The sequence below is a fragment of the Pelecanus crispus genome, chromosome 8, assembly GCF_030463565.1.
Source record: "Pelecanus crispus isolate bPelCri1 chromosome 8, bPelCri1.pri, whole genome shotgun sequence".
NCBI classification, from domain to species: Eukaryota; Metazoa; Chordata; class Aves; order Pelecaniformes; family Pelecanidae; genus Pelecanus; species Pelecanus crispus.
In genome coordinates this window covers 14,447,093-14,469,449 of record NC_134650.1, presented here as the reverse complement: position 1 = coordinate 14,469,449, position 22,357 = coordinate 14,447,093, and positions in this window count along the sequence as shown.

Here is a 22,357-nt window from a genome sequence, read left to right as displayed (position 1 = left end):
CCAGCCCCCCCGCCCCCTCTGCACCACTCTCGCCGGGGCCCCAGTGGCAGCGCTGCCCCCCCCGGGGTCCCGCAGGGGACCGAAGCCGGGACAGCCCCCGCGCCCCGCCGGAGCCCGCGGCGGGAGATGCGCTCCTGGCTGCCCCCCCGGGATATGCGTGGTGGCCCAGCCCTGGCCCACCTGTGGTCACCGAGGGGCACGGGTCTGCTTGAAGTTAACGTCAATTTACACCCCCCCGCACCCCCAGCGACCGTCCTCTCCTCAGGTGTGAGCAAACCGGGCGAGCTCGGCGGGTGCTGATACTTCTGCGGAGAAACAAGGAGAAAGTTGGATGCATCAGGTTCGCAGAGGTGTGGGTACGCCGGGAGAGCATCACACAGCCGCTCACCTGCCCACCACAGGTTATCGTGGCTTTAGCTCAAGGCACCTCTCGTCAGCTCCAAGCCTTCTGCAGAAACGTCAGACACTGCTAACGGCCACAAACACAACACGGTCAGCTGTCTTAGCTCTGTTTAGTGTAAAGATAAAATTAACTCCTCAGTCAACAGTACTTCTTACTTATAAAGCACTGCCATCATCCATGGAGTGGAAAAAATCCTTATATTGTATGCATCTACTGGATTTCAAATACTGTCTATGTTTCCTCTTTCCCTCTCAAAGCCATCGCCGATCCAATTTCCGTTCCCTCCTATGATGCTGTTCCAAAGGGAGGTCAAAATCCATATATTTTGTCAGAGATAACCTGAACTAGTATCCTATGTTACAGTTAAACTATCTGGTGCAGGCTTTATCCAGATTTTTAAACCAAATATTACACATTCTACACATCCTCGCACAATACATGACTTGTTTTCTTTGTAATAGCATGAGAAGGATTTGATGTGACCCAACAAACCAATGACATTCATAGCTAAGGCTGGCAATAACTTCCAAGGTGGCAGTCATTTTGGATAAATGCCTGACTTATAACAGTCTAAACGCTGCAGTGATTTCCCTAAGCACAAGGAAAATAGAAATTTTGTTTATCGAAGTCCCCTGGTGCACCAAGTTCACCCAGTCATTATGATCAGCATTAAATAGCCACCAGGTCATTTTAAAGACTTGCAACGGACTTTTTGCTTAGTTTCCTGACATCTCCAATGTAGTTCATTTCATTTTGATTCAAGGTTGTTAGCAGTGCACAGAGAAGTAGGGAACAGAAAAACCTACTGACTTCCCAAGGGAATTATAAGTAGTGACTTTTCAAATCACTAGCACATAGACACACTCTTAGTGGCTAGAGCTATTTTCCAAATATGCAATGTTTCCACCTTCATTTGCTCTTAGCTAACATAATTTACTATGTTTTTATTCTTGCACTGAAGCATGAGAGAGATTTGCTTAAGCAACAAGTAAGTTGAGGTCCTCAGCTGAGCTTGCAAAAACAGCACAAGGGATTTTTATTAAAGTACATGGACATTGTGTGGCTGTAAAACCACTGAGATTCCTTACCCCGTCACTAGGGAATTAATTATACTACCTACAATTACTTTAAACTATTTTTTTTTAGATTAATAATATATGTTTTCAAAAATAACTAAATGTTCAACATAGCTCCAGTATTTCATTTTCCCCTTCATCTCTCATGAACAAAGAAATTATAAGCACATTTGCTGTATGTGTGTGTCTGTGATGGGTAGCTAGACAGACAGATGGGCTGAAGTGAATGATTGAATGGCTAGAGGTTCATGTACCTCTGTGCACCAAAACCTGAGCAAGTGGGCAGCTGAAGTAGTTTCAGAGCCAATGAGACATAACCTTGCATCCTATTTTTTTTCTCCTTGACTTATTTTAATTAGCATATAAACAATGGCAACTGTTTTTATTTTAGTAAAGTGTCAAGGGTTACACAGGATGGTCTTTGCCTCCACGGACACAATTGCCGTGTGCCAAAGGATGATACGTTTTTCTGAGTTCTCCCTGGGTGAAAATATTGACCTAAAATTGGAAGTTGCTCATTCTCTCTCTAATTCTCATCTGCTCAGAAAGTAGGACAAAACTATTTTTCCTCCATGGCTGAGATTCCTGTCCATCAGTGCTCACACGTAACCCAGATTTTCCCTTTTCTTTTCAAGGGCTGTTATCACAGTTATCGTGTCAGTCCATAGTAAACACTAAAAATATTTGGACATAATCAAACAAATAGGCTGGTTTATGATGGATTGTGGTAACAAAATAACTGTCTTTTAAGGCAAAAAAAACCCTATAAAAGAAAACATCTGGTCTTCTAAAGACAAATATAATTTGTTGTTACCAACAGCAATACTTTTTTGAAGAATAAGTGCTAAGTGGGAGATACACGTCTTGCAATTCTTACTTTTCCCCTTTCCCACCCAAATTCCATTGACCCAATCCAAACACCACTAAGGGCAATGCATTTATCAAAGTCCATCTGTGGGTTTCAGGCACCTAACTTAGGAGGATATCTTTGAAAATCTCAAGCTATATGTAGGAATGTATATATTACCAGTGAGTCTTAGGGTCATATGATTTCATTCTTGAATTATTTGTTCAAATGATAACGGGAAGATGCATTTGAACTTAATGTCTCCAAGTAACACAATATTAGGTGATGTGCACCTCACTGCATGGTTTTACAGTCACATTTGGAAAATAAAGATGTCAAGAAGACCTAAGGTTTTTTCAAGCCAGCTTTATGACTCCATGAAGTTTTCAAAAAGAGGCTATGTCATTCATGTTACAAGGTAGTATAGAGCTAAATCCTTTAAAAACAATATTATTAAATCTAAACAGTCAGTCAAAAAGAACTTGGCACAGCTACTATGTGCAATGCTTTGAACCTTGATGTCAGTGCAAGTGATTAGTAGCAATGAAGTGAAACCAACTGAATCCTATTTTGGTAAAATAAATTTATTAAATGGTGGATTAATATTGACATAGAGAAAGATTTTTAAAGTAGAATTATTTTTGCTTTTGAATTTCTAGTAAACACTTTTTGAAATCTGGCCTATTCCTTAAGTGCTTGCATCTTCTCTCTGTTATACATAACACATATACAGAGTATTTATATAAGTCACCAGGGAAGAATTTTTCTTTTCAGTGTTGTGTTTTTTATCATGTTGTTCTTTGTGTGTACAAAATATACATATGTTTTCTTTTAGTTTAGGAGTATATATAAACCAACTGAAATTCCACAGCAGAATGCTTTGACACAATGTGTCCTGAATAGCCAAGGGATTTGAATAAAGCAAATGAAACTCAGAGATTTACTGGCATACAGCAGATCAGATAAAGAATTAAAACAGAAAGACCATCTGCTCCAAAGCTTTGAACTCTGTTATTTACAAGTCCTGCTCATGTGATTAAATGGAAATACTTTGTTAAATGTATGATTTGAATTTGATTTCTAATTTAATGTGTTTCAAAAATATATTGAAGAATAGCTATTGACCCTTTGGTAGACATAACAAAATTCAGTTGCTCAACTTTTTTTTTCCCTTTAATTTAAAGCCACAGTCAAGAATACAGGACATATAATTGTCAGCTAGTGTTTTTATAAAAGGAAAGAGATGATATATAAAAAAAAATTCACTCTTATTATGCCTCTTTCATTTTACAGTAAGGTTCTACCCATTGCCTCTTTCCTCTTCAAAAAATTAGTAGAAAGAGAACCCCCAGGGAAATACAAATGAGAATCTTCATGAAAATAAGTTGCACTATTTGCAAAGAGTCAATCTGAGATACAATGCCTATTAAAGATATATGAATGTTCTTTCTAGATCTGTGTTGAAAATTGAAAGTGGTACTTCTTTGAACCCATTATCTATTAAAAACGGAATAAAGATGTAAAGTAGCTGATGCCCAGAAACTTAGAGATCATGACTGTCTCTTGACTTTTAAAGTCTCCAAATACAATATTTCAAATAGAAAACCCAATTACTTACAAATTTCTCAGATTTTCTAATCCACAGAGACAACGATTTATTTTGCCTTGCCACACTGTTGCCAAACATCACCATGAAATTCAATCCATAAAGCCAGAAATGGACGATTCTTTCCCAGATAATAATAGGATTTCTTGCCTGATGTCAGAAAGGAAGAATGGGATAATTGTTTTCTAAAAAAATCACTGTGGAATTAATGAAAACTACCAAAAAGAACAGAGGTCACAATGGGGAGCTTGTGGGGATTACAAGAGCCTGGTAAATCCAGTGGTGATCATTGATGAGATCTTTTTTAGGAGGTTTTTCCTGCAACAGCTGGATTTATAGTGGAATACAAATACCATTATGAGTTTATCTCCTATGCTCTAACTATGCTTCTGATGAGGTGAAGTCTTGACTAGAAATCTGCTACCTCCTGGAGCTTTCATAGCACCTTTCGTATAAATTCAGCACACCTACAAATAGGAAGCTCTCCACACAAAAAGGGAGGAGTGCACTCTTGTCATCCTGGTGTGGGTGTCATTCAGTTACCCTTCAGAAATAAAAAAAAAATATTGTGGCTCATTGTCCCTCCTGCTCTGCATTTGGAAGCAAAGATTTGTTTGGGACTCAGACCTTAGAATTATGACTTGCCGTTTGATATACTTAATGACAGTTCATACTCCTACAGACCAATGAGCTAACCTGTAATTTCGTATTTTCTCAAGCAACAGTATTGATCCATAATGATGATTTTTCCTAAAATCAGATAGGATAAAAATTTGTGTAAGCAGAAGTTCTAGATTCTTCAAAGTTCCTGAAGGTTGATGCTTTTTTTTCCTTTTAAAAATTTATCTAACAATACAATGTTTAGTGCGTTAATAAGCCCTTGTTACTTGTTATCTGATAAAGAAAATAAGTGACTATGGAAAGAAAGTGAGCAAAGTAAAATAAATATTTACAGAAATAAGAAACAATAAAATACATTTTAAAATTAAGAAAAAAAATCAGTAGGGAAAAATTCAGTTCACTATTGTCCTACTATAAATATTCGCCTTTGATTGAACTAAAAGATGTAGAATCAGAATATATCAGCCTGAATTCAGAGAGATGCTTAAAATATGTTTAAATCCATCGCTATTCAGCCAAACACTTAAGAATCCGCTTAATGCCATGGGTCATAAATATTCTTAAACTTAAATGTGTCACACTAGGCTGAATTTTGCTGCTTTGGAAGCCAAATACCCTGCTGACTTCTTAGGTGACCTTAGACACATTTAATTTCGCTCCCTGTCTTGGCGCATTTATCTAGAATGAGAACATTGCAACCTGTGAAGTTCAATTAGCCAAAATTCCTGTAGATTTCAGTGAGTGCAGTACTAAGCTGAAGCTTTCTTGCAAATACTATTTATAAACCACAAAGAAGTTTGTAAAGCAAAGGTAACACACGCATTAGCGTGTCAGGTGCTGGTTCCCACTGTCATTTAGAAGCACACAGCGTTTGATTCACCCATTCCTCCTACTCCACTGTCTTCTCACTTCTTAGAGATGGTGACAAGGAGGCTCTTCGGATTATTTTCTCTTCCAGTTGGACACACCGTATAGTTCCTGACTGCTGATGCTATTGCATGGAGATGTACTTGCTCAATTGTAGTACACTGTCAAAGCACTCCTGCACGCACTGTCCCGTGCTAGAGTTTGAAGTCTGCTGTCGAAACAGCAGAGTAAACATTTAAGCTATATTCAGATTTTCAAGTTTAATTTTTGTGTGACCTGCTTAGTTCTAAAAAACCAAGTGTAGTCAGGCATAGCAAATATAGATGAGGAACACACTGGGACAATCATTAATAAAGTAATGTTGTAATGGTCTGATTTTACACTTAGCTTTTGCATTCATCTCTTTGAAGGTCCTTATCCAAAAAATACTAACACAACTCTTCTGCATTTTCCTTCCATTCTAAAATTATTTATGTTTGGTTTTATACCTACTGAAAATTACACAGACAAACCTGTGTAATTTTCCCAGAACTTCTGTGCTGGGACAATTGAATGTCCAGGAGTTAGTGGCAGACATTTACAGGCAATGTAAGAGCAGGGTAGGTTTTATGCAAGCTTTCCTCTCGCCCAAGGCTCCTAGTTTCTATGCATTTGGCTTCTAAGGTGGGTTCTTCCTGATTTCTTCTGTGGTTTATGTTGCTTGTTTTTACTGTTATAGATTAAAACCTGATTTACATGTTTTGAACTTCCTTGCAGAGCCCCCAGTGTTAGTCAGGCAGAACTGAAATTTTGATGTTGGTGAGAGAGCTGCTTGATGAACTTTTAGTTTTTTCTTGCTCACTGTAACATACTGATTCAACCACATTTCCTATTACATCTGTTTCATTCATGGAAATCTACCTCACAATTGTTATATTTGTATGCCAAGCTTTGCAACGTGAAGTCTGCATTTACAATAGTTTGCATATGTGGTTATATTATATTAGGAAATTATTGTTTTCATTCAAAAGCAGCTGAAATAATTGCTGGACTACAGAGGCAACCCCCCCAAACAATTAAAAATCAATATTTTCTGGACATTATCAATGGATGTAAATATTAGTTAGAATTGAAACTGTGTTGTAATCTAAATCTGTGCTTTATTCTAGGGAAGAGCTATAACAATACCGTTTCTGAAGGTCTCTGATAATCCAAGATGATCCAAGTGATATTTTAGAATGTAACCAATAATTTTGATGTTGAGTAGCATAAACAGTTTTGTAGGTGTAAGGATGGGCTCCCCAGCACATGTAAACTGGCACAGCTGTGCTGAGTTCAGCTGAGTTGTTGCAGCAGCTGTGGATCTGGTCCCCGCCTACTATCCTGTTTAAACAAACTAAGCAATTGCTATAAACAGCTAGGCTTGCTTAGGTAATATGTGAAAAGGCAGCCAAGTAAATATGAAGCCATATTTAGCATTCATAGTCTTTACTTGCTGCTTTCATAAAAATGTTAATACTTACCTAATTTTTGTAGCATGGATATTGGTGTGTACCAATATTAATTTGCTTTTGTTTTAGAGCTCAAACTGTTACTTATGAAAATTATGAAATATGTCTACATAGAAACAGCACCTCTTTAGTCAGTAGTGGTTCTGTAAAAACAAGTGTTGTATCTTTTCTGTTTTTTACTGCTGCCAGTCAAGAGCAAAGCAATTGAGATTAGAACAATATTCAGGCTAACAGTCACTGGTGTGACTGGGAGGGAAACTGCTTTTTCACTTATGTTAGTTTTGCTATGGGGAAAAGAGCTCTGTATTTTTGAGAGCATGTTTCAGTATGAGAGCAATTCGTGGCATGGTTGTAGAACCACCTTCTCAACTACCACTGGCTACCCATACTGAAGGGAATGAGACAGCACAGGCTCTGAATAAAGAAAAGTTGTTATTATTAGCAAAATTTCACAGACTGACAAGAAGGTTGTCTTACTTTCTCATTTTGTAGTAAGGTAGCAAGTAAAGGAGTCAGCTGTTCATTTTGAAAGTAAAACTCTGCTCTGCGGGTCATTAAAACCAGGGTTCATCTAACCCATCTTCAGCTGTGACTAATTAATTAGATCCCTAAATTCTCAAGCAAACACCATTTGTAATCAACAGAGTGACAAGATGACTCAGTTTACCTTTTTTAAGAGATTGCTGAAATGGAATGAATTATTTTTTCATAGGGATATATCTAATCTACTAGACAATACTAATAAACCTTTAGCTAAAACTTAGTTACATAAATGTAGTAAAGGATTGTAAACTCAGGTCTATAGAATATTGCTGCTGCTTTGTAGCAGTTCTGGAGGGTTGGGGTTTTTTACAGTTTTCTATTTGTATCTGATCAATTGAGAGTTTGAGAAAAATATCCAACACAACAGTATTTTGATACTGAGCCAGGTGTGATGACATGAAGAATCCTCCATTTTCTCAGGACAAAAACCCCAACCATATTGGTATATGAGATCATTTGTCAAGACTGAATATACTTTCCTCATTGCAAACTAAAAGCGGTGTTATTCACTAACGTAGATAATCCAAGCAAGAATTTGAGAGGCCTAAATGTTGAAATGGCTTAAGCCTATATCATAAAGCAATTGACATGTGACATTTGTCTTATCAGTAGTCTGCAGCAAAATCTTTAATCACTTTGTGGTGGTGTCACAAACTTCTTTTATCTGTTAGGGATGCCAATGGCCCTATGACTGCGAAACTGCTAGTATTTTCTTTGATTGCATGTAGTAATTTTGCTCTAGTAGCTAAAATGTATCAATGTATGCTTTGCCTTGGATGACAAAGAGTGAAGGCCCTTTTGTAAAGACAGTGATACAAACTAAACAAGTGGGACAGCAAACCAGCATGTGCCTGCAAATACATCTGGTTAGTCAACAAAACTGTAGTTACTGAAACCTCCTAATGCTGGATCCTTGGCAGATAGCAATTAGAAAGGGCTCAGCCTTGAACTACCCTCCACTCCTAATAAAGAAGCAAAATGGAAGGAAGAAGTGAAGAAAGTCTTCTGAAGGCAAAAAGTTTACTAGCACAAATTATATCCTGTACAAAGTAAGGTCTGTCAAAACTGCAAATTTTGTTGTCATTTAGGAGAATCAGCCAAAAGTGCTTACGGAAATAATTCTGCATATAATTTATATTTTTCTATCAATTATTTCTTCAAAGAACAGAGTATGAACTCTTCACACTTTTCCCCCCACAGTGTTTCTGTGAACTCTTTCTTGTTTTATCTTTTCATTGTTCTTGAAATTGAGTAATATAGAAAAAATTATCAGTCACCCAAGCCACTCAAGCATTTTTCCCTGGTTTTGAAATACACATTCATGCAGCATAATAATTTCTACTGTCTAACGCTAAAACTTCTTTTCCATTAATATATTGTTGTAGACACTCTCAGCAGTGGGTAACAGGTTTTAGTTCAGATCTTCCCATTAAAGCTCAAAGCTTTTATTTTCTAGGTAGCATAGCAGGAATGCTAATATTTTAGAAATTCTTGCAATCTCAATGCTGAAAAATAATCAAAATAAGAATATACTTCAAAAGCCAACTTGAAGACTTGATTCCATGAGAGATCTACCACCTTTAAGGTAAAGGGAGTATTCCCAGCTGTGCATGGCCCTGTGGCTCATGCACATGTGCCAACATTGTCCATGCACTGCAGGAGAAACCCATCACATCCTACCAAGGGATGATGCCAGAACCATCTTAATCCTGAATTCAGTGGGGTATCTTGGAATTTCTTAGATACTGCTGAAAGGTATTCATGATAGGGATTCATAAATTGGATAACTAAAACAGCAATTGTACTCTTGATTGCTTCTTCTGACCTGATGAGTACTTACTCATAGTAACAATGTCCACTGTAGAAAAGCACTTGAGGCAAAGATAGCCTTATTTAGCAACTCGTTATCTAAAAGATGCATTTATGCTAGTGTTTAATTTGTATCATGTGGCCTTTTGAAGCAAATCTGGCTATTCTTATTTGCTGCAGTTTGGCTCACATTAGGGAGGAGTCTCAGAACATAGAAATTCAGATAATTACAAATGAAATTATATCAGATGATAGTCTCCAGGTGTGTATCTGATATGCTCCAGTAGCTAATGGATATTTAGCCCATGTGGCCAGACTAGAAGTAACTCCCTCAAAATGATTAAAGGTTGGGTGCTGATCCACAGCATCAGCTGTTTTGCTCTAGATGTCTCTATCTACTGGTTTATGGTACTTTAATGCAAAGTCAGCCTATGAAAATTAGATATGCATTGTAAGTTTTAATTTGTATTACTTCACTTTACCTTTTGTTGTGTATTTGGGACTGATATTATAGACACTAGGCATGTCAATATCCATGTCCCCAACCCTCAAAATTCTTCTAGGGAGTGGATCTGCATTTACCTGTATGGTTATGCCAACCATTTGTTCCCATGATGTAGAATGTTGCCTCCCTGCTAGCACAGCATCCTATGGAACTCTGTCTTGCCCCCCCCGCTGCCGCAAGAATAGGCCTTGGCTGTGTAGAATAGTCAGTGTTGTCTGTGTCATCAGATCTGCTCACTGTCCTAAGTGTATTAATTGTATAGGATTTTCAATAGGGTCTTAGTACAGTTTCATTTTTCCCTTCCCTGCTGTATGCTGGCACTTTTATGTATATTATTAGAAAAAATGAGATCAATCATGCAGATTTATTGAGCAAGTACAGTTGACCAGTTTGAGCAAGACTCCTTTAATTTGTTGGGTTTTGATTTTTTAAAAATAACAAGAAGTAACTTTTACAAACTCAGACTGTCTTGATAATTATTTAAACCAGCAAAGTCAAATACTCAGAAGTGTTGGCTCATCTTCTCTAGCAAGTCAAGGAATTTACAGTCCTGTGGCCTATCCGGCACCTTACTCCCACTTCCCTTCTGAAACAGACCTTTCAGTTTACCCTATCGGAATAGGACCAAAGGTCCTTCTGTAGCAGTAGGATTATGGAGAATATCCTGTTAAATCATGTGGTATGACTAGAAAGAGCTAGAATCAATATCTCCAGTTGTAACAGTTGTGTCAGTGTGTACTGAGAATCAGGATATATATTCAACAGCAGAAGAGCTTTAAGTACAGTTTGAACAGTGCAGACAATTATCAGGAATAAAATACAAAGCCATTTTTGAAAGCTAAAAAATTACCTAGCTTTTTCTCTATTAACATTTGCATGATTCTCTGAAAACATTTATGTAACTAATTCATCATTTATTTGCATGACTTGGAATGCCGCCCCGCTGTGAGCCAGTCTCCCATGTTCTGATGGGGGTTGGAGAGAGGAAGGTTGGATTTTCTTTTCTTCCATTTGCCTCATTAGAAATATGAAGAAAATACTTTGATTCTTTGAACAAAACAGACTCACCCCACCCCCCCAAAAAAAGCTTCAGCACCTGCCAGTAAACATCTCTTAAGTACTGGTCTACAAATGCTATGAATATATATGTTGTTAAGCATGCTAGCAGTGCCACTGAATTCATCAAGACTGCCTACTGTAAATTCCTGTGCTTTTTTAAGTAGAAGGACTTTAAAAAGTTTTCTCAGATGTTCTGTGTTGGATATTGCTGTAAGGTTGCTTAGTTTTAAGTCCTCTTTAGTGAAGAAACACAGATTATACAGTTTCACAACTGTTAGCCTGTTTTATTTCTTTTGCAAGTTTTGAGTTATTCAAAATATTATACAAAAATAGAAAAAAGGATGTACACTAAATATAATTACTGTTATATAGTGAACAATACTGCTCCCAACAATGAACAGAATAAAATACCGGTTGGAAAAATTTGTGTGCTAAAATAAGATTGTAACTTGGAATACCATTCACCCAAATAGATTTTACAGAGTTATAAAAAGAAACAGTTTTTGTAATTAAGGTGAATGAATGCATTTATTTCAGTTAACACCTCTAGAGCAACTTCTATGACATAAAAGCTATTTAAAGGACCACTGCAATGAAGAATGACTGACAATATGGAGGAGTACAGAAGGGACCTCATTAGTTTTTTACAGGAAAAAGAAATGGGAAAGCTAAAGCTTTCAGAGGGCAAGAGTCAGCCAATGTAACAAGGAAGTTCCTATAAGAACTGTGTCTGTTCACCTATTACATAGCAAACATTGCAGTAGAAATTCAAGTGAGAAGTGTCTTAAGATACTGTGAAGAGATGTGAACTATGTTTGTAAAATGTCCTATCCTCACAGAATTATCTGTTACTGAATTTAACATAAAAAAGCAAAGATGCAGACAGAGCTGTCCTGATAATGAGTAATAAGCAAATACTTATTTACTATAAGACATTCTTGTTTGATATCAATGATGGTGTCACAGTAAGAATGAAATATCAACATCAGATGCTTTTATGTCACTCATACAGTAGAAATAACTTGGAAGGTCTTTTATGCAGTAATTTGGAAGCTGTGCTTTACAGTAGGTAGTGAAGCTATTAAGCAGTAGTAAAGATCCAGAACTGAACAAGTATTTCAGATAACTGTATTTAATCTTCATTAAAAATTAGCAAAAAAACCAACAAAAAACCCACCACAATTAAATTTATGCTGAAGCTCTTTAAATTTGCTGGGAAATATGCTGGATTCTTCCATTGTTATAACCACATAAGAGAGTTTGTCCAGTAGAGTGACAGGGGACAGGCAGTTAATGGGAATGCACAATAGACAAAATCCCTTCAACTTGTCTTAACACAGGTTTACTGCCATGAAGGAAGACATTCCAAGCCAATGAAAACTGTAATTTCTGAAAGATTCTGAAGGGTGAATTGTCACCCTTTCTATCTCTGACCTTCAAGTATAGTATTCATGTGTATTCTCTATTCCTTGATAATTCTACCAGACTTTTTAGTGTAGCATACAACCGTCCCTATTCTCAGCAGGGGAACGAAGCGGGATTTTATGCCCTATCATTTCTGACAAGATGTTTTATTTTAGTTTTTCTTGCCTCACCAACAGGCAGCACCCACAGGACTTGGTCCCAGCATGGCCTGTGCAGAGGGTTTTGTGCTTCAGCAAAGGAGCAGGACCCTATAACCTTGAGCTTGTCATAACAACTGTGAAAACAACTTGTGACAGCTGAGAATGTGCATGCATTCACATTTATGTTTAAAGCATGCAACCATGAGACACAAACTTGCCAAGTTAAAGAAATTTTGTAATAAAAAGTGTACCAAGAGAAAGAAAGGCAAAGCTTGCACAGGAAAGAATAAGGAGAGGTACAGCACCACAGCAGGAGAACTAAGGTGAAACATAGTCTTGATGTAGCTATTGTTCCTTTGGAAATATGGGTAGCTGTGAACTAAATTATAAGACACTGGTCTTTACACACAGTTGTTAGACCTTTGGATAACACATGTGCTTCTGAATTAAGCTAAGATGAGGATAGATCTAACCAGCAAAACATTTTATGGATCTTGCTGTAAAAAAACATGGAGAATTGAAAGTTAAAGCTATGAAACACTGCCAAATTTGTATTAGAAAAAACTTGCAGCCCTGTTAACATGTCTGGTCTTGAAGTTTGCATCCATCATTTTTGTAAGCCATAATGTTTGTTAAATTCCTCTGCAGAAATTGCTCTTTAAAAGAGCATTAAAGTGATGTAATTTTAATACGTACATTATTTACTCAACTCCTAGTCTTAATCTCCCAGCACCATTCTTCAACTATTAATACATTTAGTTAAATAGCTTCTTATACCAGGCTAGAGAGGTAGTAACTGTATGCCATGGATGAATTACAGAAGCAATTGCATATTTCAAACATTTATTTATATTGTGACACTTTTCATCAACTCAGAATTTGCAATTGTTTGCTTAGAATAGAAACTACTCAAAATCAGCAAGTAAATCAAGGTTTCTGAAATTCAGTACCATATCATGAAAATTGATGTTTAGCCATTACAAAGGATCAAGATTTTATCCTTGGTCTGGTTTTAATGGCATAACTATAGTTGCATTTATATCTTATGTCCAAAGTTATTAAGGATCTCCTTAAATCAAAGCTCAGGGAGCTCGGTAAGTTCTATTGATCTTGGATGCTCATTAGGCAGAGAATGGGTATGCTCTTGCTCTTAATGAATGTAGTTATAAGTGTCATTCCTGTCTTTTGGCCTTTTATGCATATTTCCAAAGTCTTGTGTTGGAATTCAGAGGAATTAATATTTAGACTTGCTTGGGATATTGGCACTTGTCTTGTTCCCACTTCAAAGCCCCTTTCAAGAATCTGAAGAAGATTAGCACAAGGCATGAGTAGATAGATAACTAACCTTCCCAGGGAAAATGAGTGTGTCTTTTAGGAGCAACTTTGCAGGTTTTATAATTTTTGTTTAGTAACACTATTAAGAGAGCTATAGAAACACATGCACTCAAAATACCCTAATTTTTCTTCATTGTCTCCAGAATTTCCAATCATACCTCCTAACCCTAAACAAGACAGGCACCAGCATTAAATTATTCCTCACTTTTTCCAGCAAAATTATTATACTGTGTCTACACTTTACTAACACATCTGACCAAATAAGTAAGCCACAGTAAAAAAAAAAAAAAAAAAAAAAAAAAAAGAGTTTATAAAGCAGATTCTTTATAATCTATATGTATACTTTTTAAAACCAGAAAAAAAACCTTTTTTTTTTTTAAAGAAAAAGCTCTTCTTTTTTATTCTTCTCATCAGTACCAGGAGACCCACTGATGTTCACATCCTGTCTTGTGAGATCCAGCCAATAAAGTCAGTAGGCAGGATTAAAGCACGGGAACTGATAGAAAACATGAAACTTCATTTCTATTCCTTTCCCTTGCACATTTACATCTAGAGAATAACCAAACATTTTTTCAACTTAGTTTTTCTTGCCGTGGTTTTTCATGTGACTGCTGTATTTCTCCCAACTTCAAGGAGAAAAACCTTCATATATAGTATGGTAGTATTGACTGTCAATACCTGTATTTGTATGTCAAGATATAAAACTTGTATGGATGAGCAAGCTTCTTTAGGGCATTATTTTTTGCAACTCGATGAACAAGAACTATGTTCTGAAGATAATATGGATGAGATTTCAATAGGAAGGGAATAATGTCATCTTTCTGCCCTTCATAACATACAAGGACCTGACATCTGTTTGATTTTATTCCTTGCCAAGACCAGTTCATTGCCTCTAGAAAAGCTGAAAAAAATTCTGTAAAGCTGAACCTTGTGGCATCTGTATCTGGAACTGCACATTCAGGAGTTCATGTTTCTGATAGGATGCTCAGTACCAGATTAATCTAAAAGCATTTCCTCTCAAAGGAAAACTGAGCAATTCTTGCAACAATTTTTTGTAGCTGAAGAACGTTATGATGGTAAGGAAACCTCTCACCCATACTATTCACTATCACCATACTGTATACATACATACATATATGAAATATTACTGACAGCCAAATGGCCAAGAAGCTGCCACAAAGGCTGGTTGCAGCTGCCATTTTATGATGGTAGTTTAAAAGTGTCATAGCTCCCTCTTTCCATGGGCTGCAATTATGGTGCAAGTTCAAAGCACAGGACATAACCTACACCAGGCTCCACACTTGCAGGGCCAGGTAGCACAGCTGCTGGAAGCTATTTTGCACTGTGGCGAAGTCTGAAGTGCAAGCGTATCCTTAGTATTAACACTCCTGGGGATGTAAAAGCTCTAACATACAAGCTACATAGCTACATAAGAGTTCTCTGTCCAAGAGTTTCCCAGTCTTGTAACCTGAGGGATTTACACCAGGGAGCACATGTTTCCTCCCAAGCAGCTCATTGACCTATCCTTCAGGGCCATGTTTCTTGTTTGAAATTTGGCAGTGGTGACCAGATCGTGAGATTCTTTGGGTAAGGTTAAAGATATAGTTCCAGATTTAACTTCAGTATTGTGTTTCTAATACTTATTTCTGTATCTGACTTTGAGCAATGTGTTAATACAAGGCTTCTGTGAAAAATGACGTTCTTTATAGGGTTCTTTAGCTGACATGCTTACACATATTCACAGTGAAACTGGGTTTTCTGGGCATATGGCAAGACTCAGATGCCTAAAGATAAGGTCCAAATGTCATAAATTTTCTGGCAGTAGATGCCTCTAGCAGTATGCTGGGGCATACCAGCCTTATTTCAGAGCGATGCCACTGACTAAACTTATGATGCAGTGTCATGACTCTAGGTCTTGAAAACTTCCAAACCAATTACGTCACCAACACAACTGAAACCAAGAGGGAAAATGCTCACTGATATCAAAGGCAGACAGATTTGGCTGATTTATTTTTAACCTGCTTAAAATATGAAGTTAGCCAAGATCATGTGTGAGGGCACTGTAATGTAATTGAATCCATTTTGGAGAGCAGGTATTGATAACAAAAGTGCTGGAAAAATAATTTCCTATTCAAAGAGACATCTACTTAAAAATGAACTTTCATTTTTAAGTCTTGTTAGACCTTCTAACAAACAGTGCTTGCATACACTGGCTAAATATACTGCAGAAATTGTAGTGGGTCTAGGTGTGATTGTGTAAACTGAATACCCAAAGTTCCTTATGGTCATGCTTTAAACAAACTCAAGATTGTTTCTTTATTTAGACTATATGTCATGTTAGACATGGCAAACTCAAATTTGAGTGCGTATTTTTGATTGAGTAAACCTTTGAATGTCTCGGAGGTTCTCCATTATTGTTAAAGTTACATTAACATAATAAAAAGGCAATCTTGTATGTATACTTTATCCTTATAGAGTATAAGCCCTGGTCTTTTTTTTAAACTTATACTTGAATGTTCTTTTACATAAAAATTTCTTTACAGCACATAAGCATAACAACAGTAAGTGGAAAAATACCTTCTAAGACAGTCAAACCCACACAGTTGCTAATGTATTCTCTTTGTAGGAAAAATTGATCAAGTTAGGGTTTGCTTTTGAGAGGTTGTAACAAAACTTGGTGTTTAGTTTAAAACATTTCTCTATCTCTGAATTACCTTAATTAGCCTTTTCTCAGAATTAATAAAATGTCATTAAATTGTATGTTAACTACCCAACTCCTTATGTAATATTCCTTATGTTAAAAATTATGAGGGAGGATTCTGACATCAAAGTGATTTCTAGCTCTCTCCATCTCTTACAAGGACATGCAAGTTTGTTAGCAGGCTGTTTACTCCAGGGATGGTAACATAATAGATTTACTGGAGTCCCAGGTAAGAGTTCACAGGTTGTAGTAGAAATAATGCACTTTAAAAGTGTGTTAATTACAATGAAGAACAGTCAAGGAAGCAAATAATTTTTTTTATTTAAATATGAGTACTGAAGAACAGTCTAACACAGTAAAATGTGAGTAAGTATTTTCAGAACGGATCTGTTCTGATAACAGAGTAATATTATTCAAAATAAAAGAAACAGTCTTGCAGATATTAGTGTCATTGGTCTAATCACACAATTAAAGATGCTGAAATGCATATGTATTTTTTGGGATGAGATGCAAATGACATAATAAATAGATTGAAATTGGGCTGTCTATAATTAAAACAAAACAGAAGTCTTTAAGTGCTTCCCAATTTTAGTCAATGGCCAGGTAGAAGTGTTCAATTTTGATATGAAATGCTTATTGCTTGATTCTGTGATTATCAAGTATGATAATTAAAGGCTGATGAATGTTTTATTAGTTCTCTTAAAATATATATCATCACTTTCAGTTTAGCATCTACTCCTGTTCACTTGCTGAGCTAACTATAGATTTGAAGGTTTGGGGGCTTTGCCAGGGATTGTATTGTCTATATTTACAACACTTTAAAAAAAGATATCAGTCAGTATTTTAAAAGGTAGTTTTCATTAAGCTTCTATTCTTTTCTCTGCTAGTCTCATTCCTATTCTGTGCTCCACATAAGCACCTATGAATAGTGAAGTAGGAGACCCCTACAGTGTCTCGATGTTTTCCATCTGCTCCTCCTGTAACCCTAGCTGCGCTGGCTGGGACAGCTAAGCACACCCTGGAGGGGGGCAAAACCTTGTTCTGTTCCTGTGTTTCTTGGTGGCTGAGTTGCATTCATTTCTGTGCAGTCAGCTTGGCAATACCCATCCTCTGGGGCTTATGAAGCCCACTCGCCTACCTCAAGATTGAGCTGGGGCCAGAAGTGGGCATAAAAGTGAAGTCTTTCCATACTAATTATCAGTATAGCCATATTCTTCTGGGGCCTTTGGCCTGTAGCATGTAACTTATTTAAAGTATATAAATAGTTGCAGTGAACTCAGAGGAGCTGACACTTAAGTCTTTTACTAAACTGAAGCATCAACTTGGATATCCTCTCTCTTTGTCTTCTGTTGTTTCTGTTTATGTAATATATATTCTTAATTAGTTAGATTCTCTGTGCAATGTGAAAGATAAATGGCAAATATAAAATTCATAGGAATTGTGTAAAGGATTTTAAATATTTCAAATTGTAGTTAAGATCTAACAGTATATAATCCATACTGTGTGACAAAGTGAGAAATGGTTATTTCTGCTGGGATGAAATTTTAGTAGCTCAAATCCAATTGTGTCATTAAATGAAATCGTAGATTCTGTTGTACTATTGTGCATAAAAGAAATGATATTCAGAATAGTCTTGGTCAGTATCTGTTCTTTGAAGTAGATGTGGACTTGCAGAATGTGTATACACATATGTATATATTTGTATATTTAGTGATGTATATGCATATACCTTGGACTCATGTCTTTGATTAATTCAAAACAAACTAATATGGCTATCTGATCTGTAGCCATGAATACTGAATAATAAAAATAATTTGTATAAATCTGTATTATTTAATATTCATAGCTACAGGTCAGAGTGGTTTATTTATCTTTAACCACAAGCAAAGCCTTGGTTGCAAAGCCTTTGGGACTAATCGTAAAGAAGGGTCTTCCCAGTACAAGAAAGGGGAGCCACTATAATAACCTTTGCTACATTAGTAAAGTGAGCTGTGTTTTTGTACCTTTCCAGAAGCTACAGCTCACATAGAGAAACCTGAAAGGATTTGGCGAATTATTTTGGCACTTCAGCATTGCTAATTATCAGGTAAAAACTAAACAACAGAGCCAATAGGTTTCCTCCCGCTGTTTCTTCCCAGTAAAATGTAATGTCCAACAGGAATACTGAAGCCTAATCTACGGTGTCATGTGTAACCATCAGATCACTGATATCTTCTCTACTGATTTTTAAATAATGGCATGTATCTGTTCCCCAGGACTTACCTTTGCCTCCAGAGTACAGAGCGTATTTGAAGTGGAGGGAGCTGCTAGTTCTGCAGTGATGCGCTGCTAGCACATCAGCAAAGCACGGGCACAGGGCAGTCACCTTAGCCTGTAACAAGATCTTCCCTCCGTAAAAGGATGGAGGGGCTGGATGCAAACTCACAGGAGTTAATAGCGAGGGTCTAAAAATGTCCTGGCTCTGAATACATTCCACAGGGAAAGGAATAACAGGGAATCTATTTTGCTGAGAACTGCTTTATTTTAAGCATATCTTAAGGAGAAGGCAAAGCCTTAGCAGACAAACTTACACGGAGTGCCCTTGCTGGAAATGTTTATGCTTTTTCATAAAGGGATGCTGTGCATGCTAATATGCCGGTGCAGTGCTCAGCTGGTGGAGCTGGGTAAAGCAAAAGAGTAAAGACCTTGTATGGAGGTTATCCTCCTTTGGGAACATCGCCTTTGAAAGTACCTGCCGGTTTGGGCAGCCTGACACATTCTGAAAGCAAAAGATTTTCTCTTCAGAAGTCTTTCCATAAGCCCCAGGGGAAAGTTATTTCTAGCAGGGATGATTAAGCAGTATCCAGAAAGGGGTGCACTCCATCAGAGACAGGGAAATAATCCTACCTTCAATTTGGTGGTGGTATTTTAACAAAGGGCCTGCGAGAGCCCTCTGGCAGACACAGTGTTCATGTGCAGTGTCTGTAAGAGCTGGACTAGAGGGTGTCATGTAAGTAATGCCTGCTCACACCAGTACAGGAAACTTCTGTTTCTCTCACTGTTAGGAAGGTACTTAAATTCACTTGGCAGTCTAAGCACATGAGTTCTTTTTGAAAGAGGTTCACTGCTGAAGGTTATGCTGTGCTTTTCATTAAGTCGTAGAGTTTTAAGTGTTAAAAAGTTCTGGATAGTAAAACTACAAGTAATTTCTACTGACCATGGTCCACTAGAAAATGTAAACTGGATTCTTCATTTTAGACAGGAATAGTTTACAGCAATTCTGTTAATCTGTTCTGCGGGGGCGGGGGCGGGGGGAGAAATACTGCAGCTCCTTGATTTCTTTACCACATATCAAATATTTCCTACCTCACCTATTCTTTTTTTATTTTCTGTTAGAATGAAAACAAAACCTTTAATCTCCCATTTCGATTCTCAAGTATTTCTGCACGGAATGAGAGAGAATAGAGGAAACTATGAATGGCATTATGGCAAATGTTTTACTATGGGTATTGTTTTAAGATGGAAGCCATTTTGACAAGCAAGAATATACATTTGTACTGTGTTTATAATTAATTAATTTCATCCATTTCTGAACAGTATTCATCCTGTACAGTAACAGTTTAATCTCCCTTGAAATACATAAAGAAAAGAAAACAACAAACAATCTCCACATTAACCTCTGGAAAGCAAGTGTTATTATTAAAATGCACTTGAGTTTTATTTGAAAGTTATGAATTTTTGGGAAGAGCATTTCTGTTTGCTTTAAAAGGATATTAAAGCAAATAAGGAAGATGGGATCTTGAATTGGAAAATTAGTCACCTCTAAGAATAAAACTTCCTTTTGAAATTGGGAATGTTAATTATTAATCACCTTCAGACACTGTCTCCAGGAGTTTCTATGAGTTTTTCTTTATTTGATTATGTACATTTTTGACTGATTAACCATTTTTTTTTTATTCTTCTCAGTCATAAATAGACAGAGACACCTGCTGATTAAAGTGGAATTTATCAAGAGTAGGACAGCCTCTTTTGACAAAGCAGTTTAAAGAGCAGAGAAATAACAGGAACTGATGCATTTAAAGATGTTCAAAACATAGTTCAGAGAAATTTTTTTCCTCAGTCTCTCACGTGCACATTTATTGAAGACTGAAAATTTCCAGGCAGACTCAGATTCCTTTTTATTTAGTTTTCCTGGTTTTGTTTAAAGAAACTGAAGATAAATAAACAGAAGACTTTTTTACACTCCATCCCAAGTTGTTTGAGGGTCTCTTATTTTTCTATTTGATAACATTGTCTTGCTCAGCAAGCAACACCCTTCCTTTCAGCCATAAATGACAGCACTGATTTTTTTCATAGCTACAGTAAGCACCACAATGGGCCATGACCACGGTATGACCATGCAAGCTGTCTCCAGGTAACTAAAGCTAGTGCTGGAGGAATGCTGATGAAAATGGACTCACTCAGCTCACTCTTTCCTTTGCGTATCAAACTTCTATGGTTTATGTTTTAAGTCTGGCTCACAACTTAAGCAGTAGGGTTGTCAAATACTGAAAGCATTAAGTACATCTGTGTGCTGGTGCTTGACTAGTCTTTGAGAATTTTTCAGTAGGAACCCAATAGAGCGCATATAGCAGAAGACCTACATGGTTTTGTTTCTATTTATTTTTAAATTTTCACACATAATATGATTTAGTCCTGGTATGAGAGGGGAGATTTCTTCAGGTCTGTTGTTAATTCAGATGATGGCTGCCAAGGAAGCATGCTTGTACGAAAGGAAAAGATAGGAGATTGCTTTTGGAAGCAATCCCCTCCATTACTCTGTGCCTTGAGTTTCTGAAAATCTGCAGGGGTGTTAGGATTGTTGGTTTATTCCACTATGATTTTCAGGGTCAACTGGCTGGCCCTGTCATTGCCAGAAAGGATCACTGTTAAGAGATTTGGTGAAATATTTAGTTGGTACTTGCTTTATAACAGCTATCAGAATCATGTCACTCAGGGTTGCCTCAAATACACTGTGGAAGCTGGAGTAAGGTCTGTAAGGTCTGTAAGGTCTGGAGTAAGGACACTACGCTGTCCTAAACCTGCGTTATGGATTTGGAAATCATAAGGAAAGGATTCTCACTAGAGACAGATTCATAGAAAAGAATAGCTTTTAACTGGGAAATGCATTTATCCTTAACTGGACATAGGATTTTGGCTTTTCATTGTGCTATGAGACTAAGGTCAGATAAATTTATCCAACTTCTACAAAAAAGCTAGGAAATGAGACATTAAAAATACCGCAACTCTGTCTGTTAGTCATATCAGTGTAACAAGCAGTAGTGGTCAGTACTAAACATATTAGAAAAATGACTATGGTTCAAATCACTCTTGCTATAATTCTGTTATACTGTCTGCTCTGTATTTATTACATGCAGTAGCACAGAGTGGCACGGCAAGTTGTCTTTTTACTGCAGCAGACCTTCATTTGCTTTGAATGTTAAATCATTTCAGAATAAACAGCAACTGAAATGACTGAAGTGAATGTAGTCTGCTAAAGAATTTTGCACTAATGATTTCTACAAAGGGAATTCGGCCTTGTTAAAAAGTATGTAAACAGTAAGAAGCAATTCTAAAGCCCTCTGATGTCAATTGGAGCCTTTCTATCTCTGAAACCCATATATGTTTGCTTTAGAAAAGCAGATTCTCTACAGTGGAATGCTCACAGCAATTTCAAAAACAGCAAAGCAATTAGTTTTCTTAGTCTGGGGTTGCTGAGGCTACGTAAAAAGAAAAAAATACAAGACATACCCAAGCAATGGGTTGTGAGGAGGAAGGAATAAGGGTCTTTCATAAAGGAAAATCAACTTTAGCTTTCAAATCTCTCAATGAATCTTAGTAATCTATAGTCTAACAGCAAAGTCATAAAAAGAATACTAAATTTGCCATGTCATCATAATGATCTATACAGT